The sequence below is a fragment of the Dasypus novemcinctus genome, chromosome 26 (genome assembly GCF_030445035.2).
Source record: "Dasypus novemcinctus isolate mDasNov1 chromosome 26, mDasNov1.1.hap2, whole genome shotgun sequence".
Taxonomy (NCBI): Eukaryota; Metazoa; Chordata; class Mammalia; order Cingulata; family Dasypodidae; genus Dasypus; species Dasypus novemcinctus.
The window spans coordinates 41,660,443-41,687,586 of record NC_080698.1 but is presented as its reverse complement, the minus strand read 5'-3'; the positions used below and the strand labels follow the sequence as shown (position 1 = coordinate 41,687,586).

At 38.5% G+C, this 27,144-nt stretch overlaps 1 pseudogene; it reads right to left on the bottom strand.

Moving 5' to 3' along the window:
* Positions 1 to 5,913: 5,913 nt before the first annotated feature.
* Positions 5,914 to 7,106, bottom strand: LOC101424684 (RNA-binding motif protein, X chromosome-like; annotated as a pseudogene).
* Between the last annotated feature and the right edge of the window lie 20,038 nt (positions 7,107 to 27,144).

Below are 27,144 nucleotides of genomic sequence, written 5' to 3'. Positions count from 1 at the left end.
GAGGGGTATGTTTTTATCTATATCCTGTACCATAACTGGAATAGGGAAGGATCTGTTTCCATATACAATGAGTTAGTCATGGTATGTGAACATGGTCTATTTTCTGTAATAATTTTCATGTAGGCTTGGTACATAGCTTTTATACTCTCAAAAATTCTAGAAAAAGACAGTAAATTCTGTGAACAAACAATTTTTTATTTGAGGCATTTGTTATCCAGGTCTGGTACCAAGCAGCTGCTAGTAAGTTAAGTAATAACTTCACTTCTCTACATCTCAAGATTCCTTACCCAAAAAATAAAAATGTAGCTAGATGATATATGTGGGTCTTGACTTCTGATCTATGGGTCTTGGTGTCTATAATTACCAACTTTTCTGTTCCCATTTTTTGTTATGCTGACTCTGTTGATTACATGTAGAAGGTTGGGAAATGTTGAAGATTGCTCCATTAACCCCCTTTTCCTTCCACTTTATCTACCAGAGACTCCATTGTTCCCCATTCTTCTTCAGACTGTAGCTCCCCATTTTCCTGTTTTTCCTTCATTTGTTCCTTAGTTTCAAAAAGAGTCCCACTTTGCTCCCTTTTTCATTCTTAGCTTATCTTTTCATTCCTGCATATTTTCACCTCCACCCTCCCTCCCGCCTTTTTCTTTCTCTTCTTTCATCTGTTCCCTACTTTCTTCACAGTTTTTTTTGTTTGAATCCCCACAGAGCACACTTGTAATTCTGTTTTCTCTTGGCAGTGTGCAGTCCTCCAGTGAAATGCCTTTGTTTTTTTTTTTAAGATTTATTTTATTTATTTCTCTCCCCTTTACCCCCGCCCCCACTGCAGTTGTCTGTTCTCTGTGTCCATTTGCTGCATGTTCTTCTTTTTTGTCCGCTTCTGTTGTTGTCAGTGGCACGGGAATCTGTGTTTCTTTTTGTTGTTGTTGTTGTGTCATCTTGCTGCATCAGCTCTCCGTGTGTGTGGCACCATTCTCGGGCAGGCTGCACTTTCTTTCACGTTGGTGGTTCTCCTCAAGGGGCACACTCCTTGCATGTGGGGCTCCCCTGCATGGCATGGCACTCCTTGCGCACATCAGCACTGTGCATGGCCAGCTCCACACGGGTAAAGGTGGCCCGGGGTTTGAACCACGGACCTCTCATGTGGTAGGCAGACACCCTAACCACTGGGCCAAGTCCACTTCCCCCTGAAACGCCTTTGATAGCAGTTTTGTGCAGAATGCAGTGTTTTAAAGACGGACAAAGGTCAAGTACCTGTCTGTTGGAATAAATAGGGCTTCACAAAGAGACCAAGTTGACACAATGGGAAGATCCAGTGGGTTTTCCCTCTTTGTTAGCCCATGGCGAAGTCAACCATATTATGCCTTCCTGAAAATTGAACTCAGGGAATTAGACTCAGTGAGATTCTTTGTAACTGTGCCTGGAGCAGAAGAAGGGGAAAGAGGGAAAGGTAAACAGGATTAGGCAGCCTTTTAAGAAATGTATCTTAAAATGCTATTCCCCTGCTGGTTCATGCTGGTCCTGTGCCCCTATTGTCTTATGTACAGAACAACTAGAAACCATTCATCATGAAATGCAAAGCTACCCAACTTCTGGTTTGGGATTTGAATATATAATATATAATTATTCAAAATTCTATCAATTTTTGATGCAGCCATAAAGATGGCATAGAGCGCTCATGGCAAAAATTAACCATAAACCTTATATCTATCAGGAGTCAACCTGCCTTATTCACAGAGACAAATATAATCCAAAAGTAATATATGTATGGGTTGGGAAGGATTGTTTTTGCTCATAGCTAAAGGGCAGTCGTGTAGAAAAGGAAGCAGATTTCTTCTGTCAAGACCAGAGTGATTCGATATCAACTGTAGAAAGGCAGAGTTTGGCAGAGTATAAGGAAACGATTTCTAATAAGCACATTTCTCCCACAGATAATGGGGATGCTGAACTCCCAGTTGAAGTGAAACTGGAAGGAAGACAGCTAGCAAAGGATTTATTCACTCATGTAACAAATATATATTGGGTTCCATATGCTGAGCATTCTTCTAAGTGCTAGAATCTAGCAATGAATAGAGGTGTCTGGAGGATTCAGGTATCATGTGTGTGATTGTAAAAAAAAAAATGACCTTTAAAACCCCCTTGTACCTTGGGCATAATTTTGTGGTTTGTTCAGCTTGTAGGAATAGGGATTTTGATTAGATGAAAATAAATGAAGCCATCACACACAAACTAACTGTTGTTCAAGAATTAGAATAAAATTAAACTTATTTACAACTGAAATTATGTTAAGCACAATGGACAGATGAATTAGTCTCTACATTTTTAAATGCCGTGAGGTCGTTATTCTGAATATCCCTTAAAGTCTTAGTAAAATGCTGCTCACTTGTGCTTTGGAGTTACTTGGATAGTGAATAAGTAGGCATTCGCTTATCTCACTAGTTTTCCCTAAAGACTAATGTTAAAATGGATTTGTATCCCTAATTATAAGGCCAAATTTCCAGGTAACTGGAAAGAAGAGGAAATTTATCTCTGGTTCCTTCCTTCCATTTTTACCTTCCTCTCCCTGCTCCAGAATCTTCTCTATCTACTTCTAAGATTCTTGGTGCCTTCAGGGTCCCAAAACTCCTATTCTTCACTTTGTTATTAACCGTCCTCTACTCTTCCTAAAATGTCTCAAGTTTCCAGATCATATGTTTCTATCACTTCTCTTCTTCCCAGCCCCCAAATAAATATTCTGGCCCTGTGCTCCAGACTACCACCATGATAATAAGAACATGATTCTATTAAGGAGGTGACATATTTTGTGCTCTCAAACTTGAGTGTGTGTCATGGGGATCTTGTTAGGAAGTAGATTGAGATTCAGGATTGGGGTAGAGTCTGGAATTCTGCATTTTTAATAAGTTCCCAGATGCTGCTGCCCTGTGGACCATTATTTTAGTTGCAAGGGTTTGATGGATTAGAAATTAGGAACTATCTCACTTAACTGTATGACTTTATATACTTTCTGGGGCCTAGTTTTTTCCTTATGTAAAAATAAAGGGGATAAAAGAATCCCTCTTTTCTCTGCATCTTTCAAATCTAAGATATAGTTAGTCTTTGTACCCAGAAAGTCACTTCTTATTTCACTGAGACAGATTGTGAATGCCATTTGGCCACATTGTATGGTAAAAATAACCCTTTTTGGGGCCCACTGGAATAGCATGAGTGAACTCCCTGTTCAGAGAATATTTCTTCTGTTCTTGCTTGAAAACACACTCTCTGACCTTCTCATTTTGTTCCCTAGAAAAAAATAGGACTCACTTTCTGTGAGGTACACTTGACACTCTTGTAGCCAGGGTCACCTGAGAGAAGTTATTGCTGTGGAACCTGGATATTCACACTCTAGGGACGAATTTGAACCAACTTCTCTGCACTGGTGTTTTTGACTCTGGTACTTAGCATCTTTCTAACTTTAGTGGGCATTTTCTACTTTAATGAATTTCTGACTATAAATATAGATGTTGTTTGCTCAGCACTTTTCCCAGCAGTATTTTCCAGGGATAATTTGTCTGCAATAAACTCCTGAGGCAAACATGCTTCTCTTCTACCAGCCTTGTACAAGCAGCTGATCTAGGCTCTGGGACATAAATAACCTCTTTGCAGAGAGACACTTACCTCCAGACTGTCCCAAACTTTGTTAAAGCAGACTTTGTCCTGAGAGGCGACTGCCTTCTACATTTCTATTGGTTGAGTCTATGAGATCTTCTTGGAACCTGATATTGGCAAGCTTTTCCTTCCATTGTTTGGTATCACAGATCTTTTTAGAACTACAAAAGATTAGAGATGAGCTGGTCTAGTGCTTCTTAACCAGGAGTCCATGTGCTGTGTTTTGGAGGAGAGAAAGCATTATTTTCAAATCTCCTCAAATATTTGTAAATTTTGGAGGGTGTGGTGCTTTAGGGGAGAGGTCCATAACATGCATCAATTGCTTAAAGCATTTGTAATTCAAAAAAATTTAAGAACTTCTTATCTAATCTAAATTCTAGATTTTCAGGCACTACTTTTTCAAACATATAAATGAACAATTAGGCTTTACCTGTATTGTACAGCTTTTAAACAAACAAACATTTGTTGTACTAGGTACTGTAGAGTGTGCAAACAGATGACATGGACAACAATTGCCTTCCTATACCTTAAAACATATTCACTCATTCATTAAATAATTGTGGATTATAAATTACATGGCATCCCCTCTTTAAATTGGGACTATAGAGATAAAAGACACTATTCCAACTCTTAGTAAAATCTTAGTAAAATGAAAAACAGCAGCCATTCCTCTTATAGTTTTTATCCCTGATAAAGGAAGGAATTTGAAGAATTCATGGATTTTTTAAAGTGTTAAGGAGTTTTTAGAAATATATGATTCCTAAGACCACACTCATATCTACTAAATTGTTTGGGAAAGTAGAATAGGTCCCATACTTTCTGTGGTGGATCTAGTTGTGTACCCCAGCTTAGAAATGTTCTTGGTCTTGGTCTGCATTCTGGTGGGTATGGACCTATAGTAAATAAGTCCTCTTCAAGATATTACTTCAGTTAAGGTGTGGTCCAGCTGAATCAGATTTAATCTGGTTTACTGGAGTCCTTTATAGGCAGAGTGAAAGTCAGGAGAAAGAAGCCATGGGGAACACCCAGAAGCAGAAAGTCAATGGAACCTGGAGGAAAAAGGAGAAAATGCTGCCATATGCATTGCCATGTGGCAAAAAAACCCCAGTGAACCCCAAAGATGGCTGGCGAGCCAGAAGATACTGACCCAGAGAGGAAGCCTCTGAAACCATGAGCCAATAAATGCCTGTTGTTAAGCTAACAGGCATTTGAATGGTATTTGTTTTCACAGCTAGGAAACAAAAAAACTTTCATTTTGTTTAGAATATCACAGTTCCAAAGTTTCCAACAGACTGGTCCCGACTGGCTGCATAAGGTCACTAGGCTTGGGACCTTACCCACTCACTGAAACACTTTAGGTCTCCTTTGCCTATGGAGAATGTGTGAAAGTGCTATAAACCTGTTTCAAGGATGGAGAGATCACTTTAGGGGCCATTATCAGAGCTGGCTTCCTGTGCAAGATGATATTTAAATGACCCTTGATGAATGGGCCAGACTTCGAGGTACATCCTGCTCCTGATATCCGCAGAGTCTGGCTCTCCTTGCTGGTCAGGTTATTCTCTGGGAGGCAGCAGGGTGGTAACCCATTTTGCATTTATGGTAAGGTCTTCGTTTTTTTTGGCCAAACTTTTCATTTAGCATTCTGTATTTTGTTTAACACACAGTTAAATGGTCTTATTGGGGGAGGGAGAAAGGGAGAGGTTCTTGCAGATTTCTAAAGCAATGTCAGAAAGGCAATATGTGGCCAGCAGTATGCTTGTTTTTTTGTTTTTTTTTTGCTGTTTTTTTTGTTTGTTTGTTTACTGGGTGAATAGCACTTTTCTTACATAAACATCTGATCTCAGTTTTTCATACTGAGAACATTGAGATTTCAGTTTGAAGACATCCTAAAATCTTAAGAGTAGCTTACCCTGACCACCCTCTAATTTCTAACTAATAATCCAGACACAAAGATTCATCCCTCCATTTTAGATGACTAGATGTTTGTGGGAGCTCTTAGGAGCGCTTGCTGCATTTACTGGGAAAAATCAGAAAGGAACTGATCCTTAGGGACATTTTACTTGGAAAATTACATTAGTACACAAGTCAAGTCTTATACATTTAACATTTGCTTGTTGACAGTAATGTCATAAATCAAGTAAAATTAAACATGTTTTACTTTTTCCTCATAAGAGCATAAAAATTATGGAGGGGAAACTTAACAGGAAATTTAAAAAAGATAACACAAATTCTCTTCTTAGTAGTCCTTGGGTAGTTACCACAAGTTTCCACTTTTTGTTTGTTTTCTTCGATCAGTGGTTTTGGTCCATAGTTTTGTTTGTTTTTAGTATCTGCTTCTGCCTACCCTTCTGTGCGATTGGCTTCCTCCACAGCCACCACCTCTTGGTGCTCTGTGGCTGAACTGCTGTAGGAATCATGTGGAGGAGGGTACCCCTTTTCCTTAGAAGGGGGATGCTCTTTCTTGTCTGCCAACCTGATCACAGACCACTTGAGTAGAGATCACTTCGGTTGCTTGAGTAACTGTCTCAATTCCACCATATCTATTATGTGAGCTGCTACAATCATCATAGTGACTGTTTCCACAATAAGATGGTGGGATGCTCCTATAGGTGGAACACTATGGGAGTTACTGTAACTCTCATATGAATCTCTGTAGGACCCTCCACTTGGATGCTATGGATAGTCTCAGTCACAACCATAGCCATCTCCATCACTATAGCCTCTTAATGGACAGTTATCACATGAACTGGAGTGACCGTTATCATGGTATGGATAATCTCTTGATGGTGGTGAATAATCTCTTGCATCATGAGAACTTGACTAATCTCTGCTTGAATAGCTGTCTTTAGAAGAATATCCATCATCTCTTGGGGGACAAAAAAGCATCTCTATTAGAGGGCAGGGGTTCCCTTAGTGGTGGGCCTCTATAACTGTCTCTTCCACGTGATAAAGGAGCTCTCCCTCCCATTCCACTGCTGCTGCAAACTGGTCCTGAGGGGACAAATCTTTAGGTGGTGGTGGTCTTTTTATTGGAAGTGGTTCCTGGAGGAACGCATATTAAAATTCACGGAATAGCCACCATCATCCATGTGCCCTGCATGTGAGGGAGGTCCTCTGGTTCCCACTTCCTCCTCTTCTGCCTCTAAGACCTTTAGGAGGGTCTCTGCTTCTTGGAGGTGGAGGTGGTCCACTCTACCACTTTTAAATGATGGTTTAGTTCTACCTTGATGACTTTTCCAGCTAAGAACTTTCCATTCATGTCTCTGGCTGCATCCTTGGCATCTGCCCAGCTTTCAAAGGTGACAAAAGCAAAACATCTCAATTTGTTGGTTTCATGGTCTTTCATCGAGTACTTCCACTATTCATCAATATTTGCCAAATACTGCTTCAAGGGCTTTCTCATTTGTTTCTGTATTGGGTCCTACAGTGAAGAGCTTTCCCAGACCATCTGCTTCAACCATTTTTTTTTCACCCTTGAGTTGGAGAGTTTCCAGGAACTCACCAACAGGCACTTGCTAGCAGCTCAGCAGGCTTGAAGGTGCCTAGTTGGGTCGGAGGACAAGAGGAGAAAGCCGCTAGCACTACTGCGCAATGAGGCAAGGTCTTCTTAAAGCTTAAGTGAGATGGGTTTCAGTTTCCTCTCTCTTTCCGTCATTCCACCAGACCTTGTGCTTATACATATGCCCAATTCTAATATGCACAATCCTTATTGATAGTTACCTCCAGAAGATGAGGAAAATGAGATAAAAGGTCAAAGAAGTACTCTCACTGCTGCATTTCCTCACAGAGTGAACCAAAATAAAAACATGCTTGTGACTATCTTGACCTATTCTCATAATGGTCTCTAAATACTAATCTCATTATGTGCATCTAATGCCATACATGAGGATGGATGCTTTGAAAGGTCACATAGAGAATATATTAAAGCAGGTGTCTTTGCTTGTCAGGTGAAAGCCCAAGAAATGCAAACCATTTTTATTTTCTGGGCACTACACTTTTGCTCCCTTCCTTCTTCTTATTCTATTTCTTTGCCCTTAATCTTTACAAATTACTAATAATCTCTGTTCCTTGAATCTTTACTGTCATAAAGAAATTTTTTTTTTTTCATTTATGGCTGGAGATTTTCCTTTTCTAAGAGTAATCCTCTAGTTTGCAGACAACTTATACTAGTCTCTGCAGAGAGGACAATAAAATTAAATATTAATCATAAAATACTTTGAGATCTTAGGAGAAATGTACTAAATAAAGTAATCTCACATTGTTTATAGTAGAAATAAATGCAAAAGTTAGGTTAAGTGAAGAGGTATTATAAATAATTACATGGGAATATATTCCCATGTTGAATTAGTTTGGCACTCTTTTTAAAACCAATTGACCATAAATGGAAGAGTTTATTTTCAAACTCTCATTTCTATTCCATTTATCTTTATATCTGTCCTTATGTCCGTACCACACATTATTGATTACTTTAGCTTTGTTTAAGTTTTAAAATTGAAAAGTGTGGGTCCTCCTTCTTTGTTCCTCTTTCTCAAACTTGTTTTGACTATTCTGTTTGCCTGGTATTTTCATATAGATTTTAGGATCAGCTTGTCAATTTCTGCAAAAAGTTAGCTTGTGTTTTGATAGGGATTGCATTGAAACTGTGGACCAATTTGGGGTATACTGCCATCTTAACAATATTAAGTCTTCTTTAATTTCTTTCGATGATGTTTTGTAGTTTTTATTGTTTCATAGTGCAAGTCACACTTCTTTTGTTAGATTTATTCCTAAGTATTTTCTTCTTTTTTGATGCTATTGTATATGGAACTGTTTCCTTAATTTTATTTTAGGAGTGTTCCTTGCTAGTTTATCAACATAAAGTTGATTTTTCTATATTGATCTTGTAGGGAAGTGGACTTGGCCCAGTGGATAGGGTGTCCGCCTACCACATGGGAGGTCCGCGGTTCAGACCCCGGGCCTCCTTGGCCCGTGTGGAGCTGGCCCATGAGCAGTGCTGATGCGTGCAAGGAGTGCCCTGCCATGCAGGGGTGTCCCCCCTGTAGGGGAGCCCCACGTGCAAGGAGTGCACCCCGTAAGGAGAGCGGCCCAGTGCGAAAGTACAGCCTGCCCAGGAATGGCGCCGCACACACAGAGAGACATAGCAAAATGACATAACAAAAAGAGACACAGATTCATGTGCCGCTGACAACGGCAGAAGCGGACGAAAAAAAAAAAAAGAACATGCAGCAAATAGACACAGAGAACAGACAACGGGGGGGATGGGGTTAGGGGGGAAGGTGAGAGAAATAAATAAATAAAATAAATCTTTTAAAAAAATATTGATCTTGTATCCTGCAATCTTAATATATTTATTAACTGTAATATTTTATTTTTGATTCCTCATGATTTTCTATGCACAGTATCATGCCATCTGCAAATAGAGATAGTTTCTTTCTTCCTTTCCAATCTGGATGCCTTTATTTCTTGTTCTTGCCTAATGGCCCTGGCTAGAACCACTGCAATATTGAATAGAAGTAGTGGGTGTGGAAATCCTTGTCTTGTTCCTGCATTCAGGGGACTTCTTCACGTATGATGTTAGCTGTGGGATTTTCATAGATGCCCTTTATTGGGAAGTTAAAGGTCTTTTTTGTGGAAATTCCCTTCTATTTCTACCTTGTTGAATGGTTATATAATTTAACTTTTAATAATGGCTGTGTTTAACAAACACAACATTTCTAAAAATTTAATTGGCACTCATTAGCCAGTACAGGCTGTTCTAGCACACCACTGTAAAGTTGACCCTTTTCTCTTACTTTAACATGCCATTTCCAACTAGGGCAAACAGAGAACAACTGGAAGAGTGCTAATGTGGTTATAGTGCTAATAAATGCCTTCAAAATGAATTAAATGAAAATATTCATTTCTATAATAAACACTGGATACCACATACTTTTTTGAAAAGTCAAAGGATGTATTACATTATATAATTGTTTGCTCTGAGACTAACATTTTTTAAGTGTCTTGTATATTGATTGTAATTTGGTAAGACAATTACTGTATAAAATAAACATTTTCTAATTCTTTTTATAGAAACCTGGCTGCCCTAACTCTAGTCTAATTTGCAAAACATACTCTCGATGAACATCACATCTATTTTGATTAAGGAAATTTTTAGTTGTAAAATATTAACCACAGAGCAATACCCAGCAATAACAATGAAAGCATTAGTACTATATCCATGGAAAAGGCTCATTAAAAGACACGTTTTAAGGGGTACTGTTTGGTCTTACCTCATTACATGTGCACTTAAGGAATAAATGAGAGAAAAATGTTTTCTGCTCTCCTTTATCCCAATTATATTTAGGAAATTTAATTAATCTGAAAAATTTACAGAAGTCATTTGAATATGAAATATTGTCTAATAGTCTGAATATTTTAGTGGAACTCCATTATGGTTATGCCTGCTATTATTTCCAAGGAAACGGGAGAAAATGACATCTATGAAGTCAGACTCTGTTGTTTACGGTCTTCATTTATACTAAAACCTTATTTTCTGTGGCTGGGTTTTATTATACCATCAATTTAATGATGTGAATTGATTATAGACAAAGGCATCTGGGATTTATAGCTCTATGATCCCGCTTTTCAAGGTCTGTTACCACCTCAGTTATTGCAATATTTTCTGTTCTTTGTGTTCTTATTGGAACTGTCACCCTGTAGGCACATAACAGTGACCTTGGGGTAAATCTATTTACCCTTAGAGTTTTCAGAAGGAAGAGAAGTTTGGCCAGAATCAGATATGAATTCCTAAATTTAAGAGTCAGATTTAAAAAATCCTCAGTAAAAGGATTATGAGATGGTAAAAGATGGCTCAAGAGGGTTGACAGTTTTCAAAAAACAGTTTCTACGTATAATAGTATGAAGTAGAGAAGGCATCCATATCTAAACAAAAGAGCTCAACTGCAGAGAGCACTCTCTTACTAGTTTAGGCTTATAGGAATATAATAGATATATTTGGAGGTGCCTTCCCAACTCACAATGATGGCCTTAGCTTTTTGTCGTATCCATAGATATGGTTTCCTGAAAGCCCTCTTCATAAATGTGATTCTACCCTTTTGGTGGGTTTAAAGGGGATCTGCCTGGTTGAGAATAGAATTCCTTCCACCAGACATTGATTTACGAGAAAATGAGTTTCTTTATGTACCTGAAACTATAACATAGAAACATCTGAGCGATGAATAGCTGTTTTCTCTCTGCTTTGTTTTCTGAGATTAAAGTCAGTCAGAAAGAAGCATGAAGCAGATAAGCATGCTGAGAAAAGATGAGACAAGCTACAAAAAGTAACATGCTCTTTAATGCCTAATGAGCTTTGAGCAAGAACTGGAACACTCACTACTGTTTGTATTTTGTTTAATGCTCAATTATTAATCTATTTCATATATAAAATTTGAAAACTTTTATATTATTGAGCAAATATTTAGATGGTGATAAATTTTATTAAATTCCTTTAAACAATTTAAACTGCAGTTGTAATTTTAGTATGGTTGATTTTTAAAATAAATATTATTCTGGTAATATATATAACATGAAATTTCCCTTTTTAACCGTTTTTTTAGTATACAATTCAGTGGCATTCATCACATTCACAATATTGTGCTACCATCACCACCATCCATTACCAAAACTTTCATTACCCCAAACAGAAAATCTGTACCAATTAGACAATAATTCCCCATTCCCTCCTCCCCCATGGTACCTCTAATATACTTTATCTTTATGAATTTGCTTATTCTATATACTTCATATAAATAGAATCATGTCCTTTTTGGTCTGGCTTGTTACTTTCAGCACAATGTTTTCTAGAACATTGTACCATATGTGAGAACATCATTCCTTTATATGGCTGAATAACAGTCTGTTGTATATATATACCATTTTTTAATTTATCCATTCTTCTGTTGATGGACACGTGAGTTGTTTCAAGATTTTTATCTACTATAATAATGTTGCTATGAACATTGGTATACAAGTATCTGTTTGAATCCTGGTTTTCAATTATTTGGGGTATATACCTAGAAGTAGAATTGCTGGGTCATATGGTAATTCTATGTTTAATTTTTTGAGGAACTGCCAATGATTGTTTCTTTTTTAAACTTAATATTCCTTAAACAGTACAATAAATACATGAATATAATGATTGCAAATCTTCTAAATACCCTTTTACCAAAATCAGTTACAAAAGTACTGTATTTTCTACTTAACTTTGTTTCTTATTTTTTTCACTTCATTCTTTTCTTAAAAAATTTTTTTGGTTTCAACAACTATGATTTCCCAGGGATTCAGAAATTCAAACCAGATACAATTTGTTTTCCTATAATAAACTTTATTTTTAAAGAAGTTTTAGATTATAGAAAAGTTACATTGAAAGTATAGGGGCTTCCAATATAACTCCACCCCCTCCCTCTCTCACATTTTCTCCTATTAATAACACATTTAATTAGTATGGTACATTTGTTACAATTGATGAACAAATATTGAAGCATTATTACTAACCAAGGTTGAGAATTTATGTTATGGTTTATACTTCGCACTGTACAGTTTCATAGGTTTTGACAAAAACCTATAAAATTGTCTGTATCTATCATTGAAATATCATGCTGAACAATTCCAATGCCCTAAGAATGCCCTATGTTCCATCTATTCATCCCTCCTCTTCCCCTCAGAACCTCTAATAACCACTTGTAACAAGTGGTTACAAGTTCTTCTTTTACTACAATAATAATTAGATTACTTTGATCCATGGTTGCATTCCTTCCTTATGTTTGTTCATTCCTCAAACTTGAGGATTTGGGGATGGTGATGCCTGCTATACTTCAGATTGAGAGGAGGCTTGAATCTTATGGGAACTGTTTTGCTTGCAGTTGTAGATATGTATATATATTTTTTTTGGGGGGGGGGGCCTGGAGTTTGTCCATGGGAGAGTCTAATGCACTGGAGATTAGGTCTTGGCTGCAACCCAGCTGAGTTTCAGGGCTTAACTGGCATATGAAGAGATAGAAATTTAAGTCTCTGGGACATATATTTAATGTATATAGTGTTTATTACAGGTTCAAATAAAAGGAGTAGAAGAATCATGAGTAGGGAAATTATAAATGAATCTACCTTTGTTACACTGGGAAACTAGATTATCATATATTCCAAGGTAAGGCCCACTGATGGGGTGCTGGTTTCATGGCATTGTGTGACTTGCTTATAGTATCCGGACATCTCTAGAGCCCTTGAACACCCCTGTTTGAGGCTTTGTTTACTCTGGCAGTTAGTGAGATCTGCCTGAGACTTGCATAAGCTTAACCTCTGGAATGACCTCCCAACTCACACTGAAATCTCTTAGCTGCAAAATCTCTTTCCTATTTAATGTTTTCCCCTTTTGGTCAAGGTCTTTTTCCAAATGTATCGCTGGTTGGTGCTTGGTATTAATCCTTGGTGCCAGGGAGGCTTGTCCCCAGGAGTCATGTCCCATGCCAGGGGGATGGTAGTGAGTTTATTTGCTGAGTTTGGCTTAGAAAGAGGCCACATTTGAGTAACAAGGAGGCTTTCATGAAGTAACTCTTAAGCAATACTTATTATTAACCTAAATTTCAATTTTACAAGGATAAGGTTCATAAGTATAAACATTAATATTGAGGGCTTGGCATATTGATCTCTTTTCTTTTATTAGGCACTGCCTGTGTACTCTAGAGTTCTTGCCATTCTATTTAAGAAGGCAGCTGGACCCCCCAGGATGGGAGTTTAATATTTTGTTGTTTATTGTGTGGGTCTTCACCCCCTGAGATAATACCCTATGACAAGATGAACACATTCATATTACATAGAGGCATGCCCCAGGTGCACCTTTCCTACACATCCCACCACCACTGGCACCCTGTACCATTGATCATTCCCTGCCATAATTGCCAGAAGAACACTCCCACAATTGTATTCTCAGTCACAGTCCTTAGTCTCCTCAGATTATACCTGTTCCTTTATCCAGCTCTCCCCCCAACTCCATGAATAGCCTAACCCTTCCCCCAGCCCCACTCACACTCACACTTGAACACCATCCACGTCACTCACATCACTGCACCATCACTCCTGTCCATTGCCAAACCACCCCATCCACCTTGTATTAATCTGTTAAAGGAGTGTTGATGCAAAGTACCAGAAATCTGTTGGCTTTTATAAAGGGTATTTACTTGGAGTAAAAGCTTACAGTTACAAGGTCCTAAAAAGTCCAGCTCAAGGTTGCTTTCTCACCAAAGTCAGGATCTCTGCCTGGTCTTCCCTTTCCCTCTGGGCTTTCAGTCCTCTTTCTCTTCTCGTTAGGGCTCATCTCTCAGGGCTTCCTGTATCGGTCTCGGTTTTCTTCCCAAGGTCAGCTGTAAGCTATCAGGTCAATGGTCCATCACTCCCCAAGGCCTCACGACCAAACATGACAGTGCCCTCTCTCTTCTGGTGTATTTCTTGAATGAGTTTCCCTTTACATCTGCCCACCCAGGGGGTGGGGTCTCAACCTGAGTCATGCCCTACTGATGTGGTTGAATCAAAAACCCTAAATTGATTTTATCAAGTAAATTTAAATTCTTTGAATTTCATAAAGTCAAAGAGTATCACACCCAAAGGAGTAGATTAATTTACAAACATAATCTTTCTCTTTTGGGGATTCATAAATAATCTCAAACTGCCACACACCTTATCAAAGATTTTGCCACACGGACCATTGGCTTACCATTCTCTACTCCCTTTCATCTTCTGGTAACCTATCTTCCAGACTCTGTATCTGTGAGCCTGCTTAATATCCTTAGTTCATATAAGTGAGATCTTGCAATATTTGTCCATTAATGACTGGCTTACTTCACTCAACGTAAGGTCTTTGAGATTCATCTATATGTTGCATGTGTCAATACTTCATTCCTTCTCACAGTTGATCAATGTTCCATTCTATGTATATACCACATTTTGTTTATCTATTCATCCATTGGTGGACACTTGGGCTTCTTCCAACTTTTGGCAGTTGTGAATAATGCCATGATGAACATTGGTTTGCATATAGCTGATTGTGTCTTCGAATTCTTCTGGGTATGTTCCTTGTATTGGGATTGCTGGGTCATATGCCAATTCTATACTTAGCTTGTCGAGGAGCTGCCTAACTGCTCCACAGTGGCTGTACCATTCTTTGTTCCCACCAGGGTAAGTGTTCCTATTCCTCCACATCCTCTCCAACACTTGTAGTTTTCTGTTTTGTTTTTATTTTTAGAATAACAGCCAATCTAATAGTTTATTTTATTTTTATTTTTAAAGTTTTCTTTATTTTTAAAGAAGTTTTAGATTATAGAAAAGTTACATAAAAAATATAGGGGATTCCCATATACCCCACCCCACTCCCTCTCACATTTTCCCCTATTAATAACATCTTAAATTAGTGTGGTGCACTTGTTACAATTGACGAACACATATTGAAGCATTGCTACTAACCATGGTCTATGGGTTATGGTATCTTTTACAATTTGCGCCATACAATTTTATAAGTTTCGACAAAATGTATAATGGCTGACCTATATCCATCATTGCAGTATCATGCAGAAGAATTCCAATGTCCCAAAAATGCCCCATGTTACATCTATTCTTCCTTCTCCCTCCCCTCGGAACCTCTGGTGATGACTATTTTTATATCAATATTACTAATTCTTTCATTACTAGAATAATAATAAGTCTACTTTGGTCCATAATTGTATTCCTGGGTTATGTTTGTTCATTCATCAATCTTGAGGATTTGGAAATGGTGATGCTCACTCTGCTTCTGATTGAAAGGGGGTTTAGATCCCATGGGGCAGATGGATGAAACTGTTTTGCTTGCAGTTGTAGATTCTGTTTTTCTGGGATGGGCGTTGTCCATCATCATCATTTTGTTAGTTGTCTTGGGTGAGTCTTATGAACTGGAGAGTAGGTGTTGACTGCAACCCTGCTGAGAATTTGGGGCTAAACTGACATATGATCAGACCAAAGATTTAAGTCTCTGGGACATATATTTAAGAGGTATAGTGCTAATTATAGGTTTAAATAAAAGGGGCAGAAGAACTATGTGTAGGGAAATTATAAATGAGTTTAACTCTTTTGCATTGAGGAGATAGGTTAACATATATCCCAAGGTAAGGCCCACTGATGGGTTTGTCTATTTTCTGGGATTGTCTGCCTTCCCTTTAGTGTTCAGATGTCTCGAGATCCATCATGATCACCCCTGCTAGAGGAATTGTCATTGTAGTTTTGATTTGCATTTCCCTAATTGTTAGTGATATTGAGCATCTTTTCATGTGCTTTTCAGCTATTTGTATTTCCTCTTTGGAAAAGTGTCTGTTCAAATCTCTTGCCCATTTTTAAAATGGGTTGTCTTTTTATTTTTGAGATGCAAGATTTCTTTATATGTGCTGGATATTAGACCCTTACCAAAGAATGGTTCCCAAATATTTTCTTCTATTGAGTGGGCATCCTTTTCACTTTCTTGACAAACACCTTTGAAGTGTAATAGTTTTTAATTTTGAGGTCACATTTATTATTTTTTTAAAGTTTTTAAATTTGCTTTTATTACATTTTCAAATGTTTTATAATTTATACTTTGCTTAAATTTCTAAGAATATATGTTTATTCATTACATATTTCTTATTTTTCCCTCAACCCACCCTATTATTATTTTTTAAAAATATTATTTATACATGAACCTACATAACTAATAAATGTATAGTAAAAGTTGTGAACTTGGAAAGCAAACATGCATAACATTGTATAGGGGTCCCATACATCAAACCTCCACCAACACTTTGCATTGTTGTGAGACATTTGTTACAAATTATGAAAGAATATTGTCAAAATCTTGCTACTAACCATAGTTCTAATCTTACATTTGGTGTATTTTCCCCCCAACCTGCCCTATTATCATTTTTAAAATATATTTTTATGACAGAAGTTGTAAACTTACAAAACAAGTGCAGAATTCCCCACCCCTCTATCAACACACTACACCATGGTGGAACATTTGTTACAGATTCTGAGATATCATCAGATTATTACCAGGTCCATAGCATACATTTGGCACACTTTTTCATAGTCCCCCTTTTCAACACAGTACATCTTTGGCATAGATGCTTGAATATTACATTTTTTACTGTTAACCACAGTTCGTAGGTCACTCCAATGTTATTTTCCCCATGCTTCTCCATATTCCCACCACCCTGCAATAGTGATGTACATTTGCTCTAGCTCACCAAGGACACTCTTGCATTTGTACCCTTAACCCAATTCTCACCCACCTCTGGGTTTACTGTGTTATTCAGTCCCTAGATTATTCTTTAGCTTTCTGTCAATTGGCATTTACACCCATAGGCTACCATTTTCAGCCACATTCTCATTTATAAACCAGCTGTTACTCACTACAATGTGTTACCATCAACTCTGTACATTTCCACACTTTTACAGTAAAGCCAATTAAAACTTCTGTATACGTTAAACATTAGTAGTCCATCACAGTCCTTCTCTTATCTCCTTTAAGAATTCACCACCTACCACCAGGTCATGAAAATATTTGCCTATATTTTCTTCTGGAAGCTTTGTGGTTCTAACTTTTGTATTTAGGTCTTTGATCCATTTTGAGTTAATTTTTGTACAAGGTGTGTGACAGGGGTTCTCTTCCCTTCTTTTGGCTATGTATGTCCAGTTCTCTCAGCAGCGTTTGTTGAATGGATTATTCTGCCTGAGTTGTGTGGGTTTGACAGACAAGTCAAAAATCACATGACCACAGATGTGAGGGTATGTTTCTGAACCATCATTTAGGTTCCATTGGGCTATGTGTCTGCTTTATGCCAATACCATGCTTTTTTTTTTTTTTTTTTTTTTTTTTTTTACCACAATAGCTATGTAATATGATTTAAATTCTGGAAATGAGAGTCCTCCAACTTCACTCTTCCTTTTAAAGATGTTTCTGCCTATTCAGGACCCCTTACCATCCCAAATATATTTGATAGTCAATGTTTTCCATGTATTTAAAAAATGCTGGTGGAATTTTAAATGGGATTGCATTGAATCTTTATATCAATTTGAATAGAGTTGACATCTTAATGATATCTAGTCTTCCAATATGAGCATGGGATATTCTTGCAATTATTTAGTTCTTTTTTTAATTTCTTTTAACATTGAGTTGTAGTTTTCTGAATACAAGTCTTTTACATCATTGGTTAAGTTTATTCCTGAATACTTGGACTTTACCTGTCATATTTTTTTCACCACTCTTTTGATAATTTTAGTTACTTTTGTTGATATAATCTTCATTTCTAGACTCTCTTCCAGGTCTCTCTCTACTGCCTTTCTTTTCAGGCTGTAGCATACCCTTTGGTATTTTCTGCAATGCTGGTCTCTTGGCTACAGACTCTCTCAGTTTCTGTTTATCTGTAAATATTCTAAACTTGCTCTCATTTTTGAAAGACCATTTTGCTGGATATAAGATTTTTGGCTGGAAGTTTTTCTCTTGCAGTATCTTAAATATATCATCCCACTGTTTTCTTGCCTCCATGGTTTCTGTTGAGAAATTGGCACTTAATCTTATTGGGTATCCCTTATTGTTTTTCTTTCTCTGCTCTCAAAATTCTCTCTCTGTGTTTGGCATTTGACATTTCTGATTAGTATGTGTCTTGGAGTTGGTCTATTTGGATTATTTAGATGGGAGTATGTTGTGCTTTTTGGATATGGTTATCTATGTCCTTCTATAGGGTTGGGAAATTTTCTACCATTATTTCTTCAAATATTCCTTTTGCCACTTTTCCCTTCTCTTCTCCTTCTGGGACACCCATGACATGCATGTTTGCATGTCACTTGCTGTCATTTAGTTCTCTGACCTTGTTCAATTTTTTCCATTCTTTTCTTCATCTGTTCTTTTGTATGTTCACTTTCAGAGGCCATTTCTTCAAGCTTGCCATCCTTTCTTCTGCCTCATCATATCTGCTATTATATAATTTCAATGTATTTTTAATTTTATTTATTGCACCTTTCATTCCAAACATATTTGCTATTTTTCTATGTATGCTTTCAAATTCTTCTTTGTGATCACCCAATGTCTTCTTAATATCCTTAATCTCTTTAGCCATCTCATTGAATTTATTAAGGAGACTTATTTAAACATCTATGATTAGTTTTCTCAACTCCTTTATGTTATCCAAAAGCTTATCTTTTTACTTTAACTGGAGCATATCTTCCTGTTTCTTGATGTGGATTGTGATTTTTTGTTGGTGTCATGACATCTGGCTTACTAGAGTATTTATTCTGGGTATAGTTTCTTTCTTTAGTTTAGGGCTTTCTTGACCTTTCTCCCTTGCTGGTTGTGTAGTAGGAGCCAAGAATATAGCTGGTGCTGTAAGCTGCAGAGGCCCAGGCTGCCCTTATTGTCCCAGGGACTAATGAAGGTTCTCCCAACTTTCTCCTTTGCCAGGTGTAGGACAGAGCCACAAGTCATGCAGGCCTAGGCTGTAGTTACCCAGAGAGACTGATAAAGCTTCACACCCCTTCTCCTCTGCCTGGGCAAGGATGGAGCTGCAGGTGTGGTCAGCAATCTATGGGTCCAAAATGACTTCAGTTGCCCTGGTAGACTTCCAAGTAATCAGTCTGTGCTAGCTGAATGTTTCTGCAGGTACCCGGAGAGGCTGGTGCAGGGCTGCCAACTTCCTCCCTGCTAGAGGTAGAGCTGAAACCTAGGCTAAGGCTGCAGGCTGATCTGGGTTCAAGAAAGCAGTCCTGACTGTCATTGTGATTTTCAATCAGACTGGCTACCTCTTATGCTGGGGGCAGAGTCAAAATGTGGCTACTGGCCTCTTTCCAACTTGGACAGATTCAAACTTTAGCTGTTCTTAGGGTTATACTTTAGCCAGCTGAATTTACTAATTAGTAGCTGAAATCAGTGGCCAACTGTCTCCTCCTCCCCTGTTTTTGGGAAATGGAGCTTCCAATTAAAGTCTCAGAATAGATCCTGAGGTGGCTTGTGCTGACAAAGTAGCATGATCACTGGCCTCTGTGGCGTGGCCTCTATTTTCCTGGAAAGGCTGGTGCAGTTCCCGCCAGCTCCCTCCCTGCCAGAGGTAGTGCTGGGGCTTATCCTAGAGCTGCAATCTGATCTGGATGGAAAGAAGGTGGCCCCTTCCAGCACTGTGATTTTTCAGTCTGCCCTGCTTCCCCTCTTGCAAGGAGCAGAATTAAAATGGCAGCTCCTGGACTCTTTCTGACTTGGACAGGTTCAAACTTTAGCTGTTCTTAGGATTATATTTTAGCCTGCTGAATTAACTAATCAGTAGTGGAAGCTGGTACACAATCATCTCTTCCTCGCCCATTTTTGCAAAATGGAGCTTCCAATTCCAGCTGAAGAATAGCTCCTGAAGTGGTCTGTGCCACCAGTGGAGGATGGGCACCAGCCTCTGGGGCATGGAGTGCTCGACTTACAAATCTTCTCTGCAGATGGGCAGTCTCCTTCTTCCATTCTTTCAAGGATGTTGCAGGATGATCTTCTGGTGTCCTGGAGTCCCCAAACAGGTGTTTTAGATAGTTCTGGGTGATTACTACCTTCCCTGTAGCATGAGCTGACTCTAGGGGCTCCTTACTCTGCTGCCATCTTGTAGGTCTTTATTTTTTTTTTTTCATTTCTCTCATTTTGGGTGTAAAGTTTATCTTTCAAGATGCTTTTGGCTATTCAGGGCCCCTTATCCTTCCATATAAAGCTGATAATTGGCTTTTCTGGTTCAGTAAAAAATGCTTTTGTAACTTTTTTTGGGATTTTGTTGAGTCTGTAAATCAATTTGGGTAGGATAGACATCCTAATGATATTTAGTCTTCCAGTTCATGAACATGGAATATTCTTCCATTTATTTGGGTTTTCTTTGATTCCATTAGCAATATTGTATAGTTTTCTATGTAATGTATTTATATCCTCAGTTAAATTTATTCCTAGACATTTTATTCTTGCAGTTGCTATTGTAAATGTAATTTTTCTTGATTTCCTCCTCAGATTGCTCATTATTAGTGAACAAAAATACAACTGATTTTTGCATGTTGATCTTCAATTCCTCTTTCTGAACTCATTTATCAGCTCTAGAAGCTTTGTTGTAGATTTTTTGGTACTCTGTATATATAGGATCATGACATCTGCAAATAGTGAAAGTTTCACTTCTTCCTTTCCATTCGGAATACTTTTATTTTTTTCTTCTTGCCTATGCCCTTAAGCAAGTACTCCTAATATAGTGTTAAATGAGTGTGATTACAATGGACATCCTTGTCTTCTTTAAGATCTCAGAGGAAAAGGGTTTAGCAATTCAACATTGAGTATGTTACCTGTGGGTTTTTCAAATATGCCCTTTCTCATGTTGAGAAAGTTTCCTTCTAATCCTAGCTTTTGAAGTATTTTTTTTAATCAAGAGAGGATGCTGTATTTTGTTGAATGCCTTTTTTGCATCAATAGAAATGACCAAGTGACTTTTTCCTTCAATTCATTAATGTGGCATATTACATTAATTGATTTTCTTGTGTTAAATCATCCTTGCATACCTGCAATAAAACCTACGTGCTCATGGTGTGTAATTCAATTGATGTATCGTTGGATTCAGCTAGCAAGTATTTTTTTGAGGAGTTTTACATCTAAGTTCATTAGAGAGATTGGTCTATAGTTTTCTTTACTTGTAGCATCTTTATGGGGCTTTGGTATTAGGGTGATGTTGGCATTATAGAATGAGTTAGGTAATGTTCTCTCCTTTCAAATTTTTGGAAGAGTTTGAGCAGGATTGGTATTAGTTTTTTCTGGAATGATTGATAGAATTCATCTGTGAAGCCATTTGGTTTTGGATATTTCTTGGTTGGGAGTTTTTTGTTGACTAATTCAACCTCACTACTTTTGATTCATCTTTTGAATTCTTCTATTCCTTCTTTCATCAGTGTAGTTGCTTGTGTGTTTCTAGAAATTCATCCATTTAATCTAAGTTGCCCTTCTTGTTAGTATACAATTTTTCAAAGTATCCTTGTATGAAACTGTTTCTGTGGGGTCAGTGGTGGTATTGCCTCTCTCATTTCTGATTTTATTTATTTGCATCTTCTCTTTTTTGTTGTTGTTAGTATAGCTGAAGGTTTTTCTATTTTATTAATCTTCTCAAAGAACCAGCTTTTGGTTTTGTTAATTCTTTCTAAATTTTTTTAAAATTCTCAATTTCTCTTAATTCTATTCTAATCTTTGTTATTTCCTTTCTTCTACTTTCTTTGGGATTAGTTTGTTGTTCTTTTTCTAGTTCTTTGAGGTGTGCGGTTAGATCTTTGATTTTAGCTCTTTATTCTTTTTGTTTTTTTAAAGATTTATTTCACTCCCCTTCCCCCACTGCCCCCAGTTGTCTGATCTCTGTGCCCATTCACTGTGTGTTCTTTGTCCATTTATATTCTTGTCAGTGGCACCGGGAACCTGTGTCTCTTTTTGTTGCGTCATCTTGCTGTGTCAGCTCTCCGTATGTGTGGCACCACTCCTGGTCAGGGGGCAACTTTTTCACGTGGGGCAGCTCTCCTTACAGGGAATACTCCTTGTGCATGGGGCTCCCCTATGCAGGGGACATCCCTGCATGGCATTGCACTCCTTGCATGCATCAGCACTGTGCATGGGCCAGCTCACCACATGGGTCAGGAGGCCCTGGGTTTGAACCCTGGGCCTCCCATGTCTTAGGCAGATGTTCTAGCAATTGAGCCAAATCCACTTCCCTCTTTATTCTTTTTAAATGCAGGCATTTTAGGGCTATAAATTTCCATCTCAGCACTGATTTAGCTGCACCCCATAAATTTTTATACATTGTGTTGTCATTTTCATTTTCTTTGAGGTATTTACTGATTTCTCTGGCAATTTCCTCCTTGACCCACTGATTGTTTAAAAGTTTGTTGTTTAATTTTCATATATTTGTGCCTATTCTGGTTCTCTATCCTTTATTAACTTCTAGCTTCATTCCATTGTGGTTAGAAAGTGCTTTGTAAAATTATGATCTTTTTTTTTATTCATTTAAAAAAATATTACATTCAAAAAATATGAAGTCCCATTCAACCCCACCACCCCCACCCCACTCCCCCCACAGCAACATTCTCTCCCATCATTATGACACAAGCATTGTACCTGGTAAGTACATCTCTGGGCATTGCTGCACCCTATAGTCAATGGTCCACATCGTAGCCCACACTCTCCCACGTTCCATCCAGTGGGCCCTGGGGGGATCTACAATGTCCTGTAGTTGTCCATGAAGCACCACCCAGGACAACTCCAAGTCCCGAAAACACCTCCACATCTCATCTCTTCCTCCCATTCCCCGCACCCAGCAGCCACCATGGCCACCCTTCCCACACCAATGCCACATTTTCTCTGTGGACATTGGATTGGTTGTGCCATTGCACATCTATGTCAAGAGGGGACTTAGATTCCACATGGATACTGGATGCAATCCTCTTGCTTTCAGTTGTAGGCACTCTAGGCTCCAGGTATGGTGGTTGACATTCTTCAACTCCTTGTTATCTGAGTGGGGTAAGTCCAATAAATCAGAGTGTAGGATTTGAAGTCTGTTGAGGTTCAGGGAGTGGCTATCATATTGTCAGTCCAGAGATTCAAATCCCCTAAATATATCTTAAACCCCAACACCAACTACAATTCCAGTAAAGTAGCATGAAAGTCTTGTGAAAAGAGATCCCATCTGAGTCCAGTTCTATCACGCAGAAACACCAACTCCAAAGAAGGGCCATCTGACATGGCAGTGAACCCCATCTGCCATGACCATAGAACCCATGGGTCTCTTTAGCCCTCAAAAGAACCTATACCTGGGGTTGTATCTACTTTATCTGTCTCTGAGACTCTGCTCAGGTGTGCATAAGGGCAATCCTTCTGACAACCTCCAGACTCTTTTTTAGAGACTCGTAGCCATATAAACGCATTTCTCCTTTCCATTTCCCCCTTACATTAGGTCAAACAGCATTTTAAAGTCATGTTATTATATGTAGACAGGGATATTCTGCTGATCCGCATTGAACTTTTAATTCAATGTCATTTTCTAGTTGCATCTTCAGCTGGAATTTGGTAGTGATCCCACGGTGCCAGGGAGGCTCATCCCCGGGTGTCATGTCCCACACTGGGGGGAATGCACTGCATCTACATGCTGAGTTTGGCTTCGAGACTGGCCACATTTGAGTAACATGAAGGCTGTCAGGAGGAAACCCCCAGGCACAATGCTGCTCTAGGCCTTGTTCTTATTGTAGGCGTATAGGCTCACAAGCATAGTCATTAGTATCAGGAGCCCACTGTTGGACCCTCATTCCTTCCTGGTTCTTACCGTTGCACCTGGGGGACTGCTGCTGCTCCCCTAGGGACCACAACAGAGCCCCCCAGGCCAGTAACCTAGTACCCCCCCCCCAGCTATTGTTTCTAATTGTTTCCACTATGAGTATATCCAAACATTACCATGCACCCTGGACATATGCCCTGTATAACTCCCTGTCAACCATATATAGCCTGTCAATAACATCCCATACCAGTATTCCTCCACCGCCATTGTTGAACCACTCTGTGATCCAAAACTTCCTGTAAAGTGAATCCCAATATAATATCAGGTTCCCTTACTAGTAAAATGGAATATAGCGATGAGTTTAAAGGTTAGATCTAGAGTACATATTGATTTGGAAAAATTTCTACATCCTATCTTTTTCTTTTCTTTTTTCCAAATTATTGAGCTTCTCTTCACAAGAGTCTTAGATCACAGTAATTCATATATACAATATACAGTATCCCACACATCCACCATAAAACCTTTTCCCTTCCACAGCGATAATCTTTTAACTTATTCATATCATATTTCCTGAAACTGATGTACAGACTCCGAAACAATAGCTTTCAAACAAGGTGACATCTGTGCTTACAATGTGGTCCATACTTTAGGATATACAGTTTTCTAATTTTTTTAGTTATCCTATGTTTTACATTATGGTTTACATTATTAGTCTGTCATCCCTATATGTTTTTGGTGTAATATTACATGTTTTATATTCATCCTCGTGTACTCTCGCAAAACTCCTCTCTTGCCCCCACATTTACCTTGGTTCCATCCATTCAACATCCATTTTCCCCTCCCCTTGGGGCCCACAGCGACAGCCAATCTCCATTTCCCAAGGAGCCACGTCCAGAGATACTTGCAACAGTGTTCAGGGCCTGACTTGCTTAGCTGCCCTAATGCCCTGGGAGCCACCCTTTCTCTCAAGAGATACAGTTCTCTCTATTTGATGGCATTAGTCCTCCCCAGGATGTGGGTCCACCCCAACTCTCACTTCTTGGGTCTCTACCCAATGGTAAAACCCACCCTGGCAAAATGAGCATTCAGACATTCCCCAGGAGTCTATCCCGCATCAGACCATCCCCTCCGAGCGTCCTAAACAGGTAACCCTCCTAATTATATTTTGATACGATTTTCTCAGCATTTTACTCTCAAACAACACCTGACACTCTCCTAGGTTCGTATGTTGTCCCTCCCTCCCCCCAATTTTGTGGGCAATATTACCCATCCGCCCATCCCCAGCCCCCCTCAAACCCGCAAAGCCCCACCCAAAGGCAACCACTTGCCCCCATTTTATCTCTTCTTTGTGCTCATACTTACCGCCAGTTCATCATAGATTCCACCCCTGCAGACGTCGGCTCACATCTTTCCTCCACCCCCCCAATTTTCCAGTCTCTAGCTCTCTGAGGCAGCTTGCTTATTTCATATCATTGAGGTCATGTAGTATTTGTCCTTCAATGCCTGGGTTGCTTCACTCAACATAAGGTTCTCAAGATTCATCCATGTTTTCACATGTGTTTGTAGTGTATTTGTTCTTACAGCCGAGTAGTATTCCATTGTGTGTATATACCACATTTTATTGATCCACTCATCTGTTGATGGGCATTTGGGTTGATTCCAACTTTTGGCGATAGTGAACAATGCTGCGATGAACATTGGTGTACATATATCAGTTTGTGTCCTTGTTTTCAGTTCTGCTGGGTATATACCCAGCAGTGGTATTGCTGGGTCACATGGCAAATCTATGGTTAGTTTTTTGAGAAACCGCCAAACTGTCCTCCAGAATGGTTGGCTCCTTCTGCATTCCCACCAGCAGTGGATGAGTGCTCCCCTTTCTTCACATCCTCTCCAGCATTTGTATTCTTCTGTTTTTTTCATAGCTGCCAATCTTATGGGAGTAAGATGGTATCTCATTGTAGTTTTGATTTGCATTTCCCTGATAGCTAGAGATTTGGAGCATTTTTTCATGTGCTTTTTAGCCATTTGTATTTCTTCTTTGGAGAAGTGTCTGTTTAAATCCTTTTCCCATTTTTTAAATGGGTTGTTTATCTTTTTATTTTCAAGATATAGGAGTTCTTTATATATGCAAGTTATAAGTCTCTTATCAGATATATGGTTGCCAAATATTTTCTCCCATTGTGTAGGTTCCCTTTTTACTTTCTTGACAAACTCCTTTGAGGTGCAGAAGGCTTTAATTTTGAGGAAGTCCCATTTATCTATTTGTTCTTTTGCTGCTCGTCCTTTTGGTGTGATATTCATGAAGCCATTTCCTATTACAAGGTCCTGTAGATGTTTCCCTACACTGCTTACCAAGATCTTTATGGTCTTGGCTCTTACATTTACATTTACATTTACATTACATTTACATTTGATCCATCTTGAGTTGATCTTTATATAAGGTATGAGATGGTAATCCTCTTTTATTCTTCTACATATGGCTATCCAGTTCTCCAGGCATCATTTGTTGAATAGGTCATTCTCTCCCAGTTGAGAGGGTTTGGTGGCTTTATCGAATATTATATGGCTATATATATGAGGTTCTATATCAGAACTTTCAATTCGATTCCATTGGTCTGTGTGTCTCTCCTTATGCCAATACCATGCTGTTTTCACTACTGTAGCTTTGTAGTATGTTTTGAAGTCAGGAAGTGTGATTCCTCCAATTTCGTTTTTCTTTTTCAATATGTCTGGCTATTTGGGGCCTCTTTCCTTTCCAAATAAATTTCATAGTTAGTTTTTCAAGTTCCTTAAAGAAGGCTGTGTTGATTTTTATTGGGATTGCATTGAATGTGTAGATCAGTTTTGGTAGGATAGACATCTTAATAATATTCAGTCTTCCTATCCATGAACAAGGAATATTCTTCCATTTATTTAGGTCTTCTTCGATTTCCTTGAACAGTCTTGTATAGTTCTCGGTGTATAAGTTTTTTACCTCTTTAGTTAAATTTATTCCTAAGTATTTGATTTTTTTATTTACTATTGTGAATGGTATTTGTTTCTTGATTTCCTCTTGATCTTGCTCATTATTAGTGTACAGAAATGCTACTGATTTTTGCGCATTGATCTTATAACCTGCGACTTTACTAAACTCATTTATGAGTTCTAGAAGCTTTGTTGTAGGTCTCTC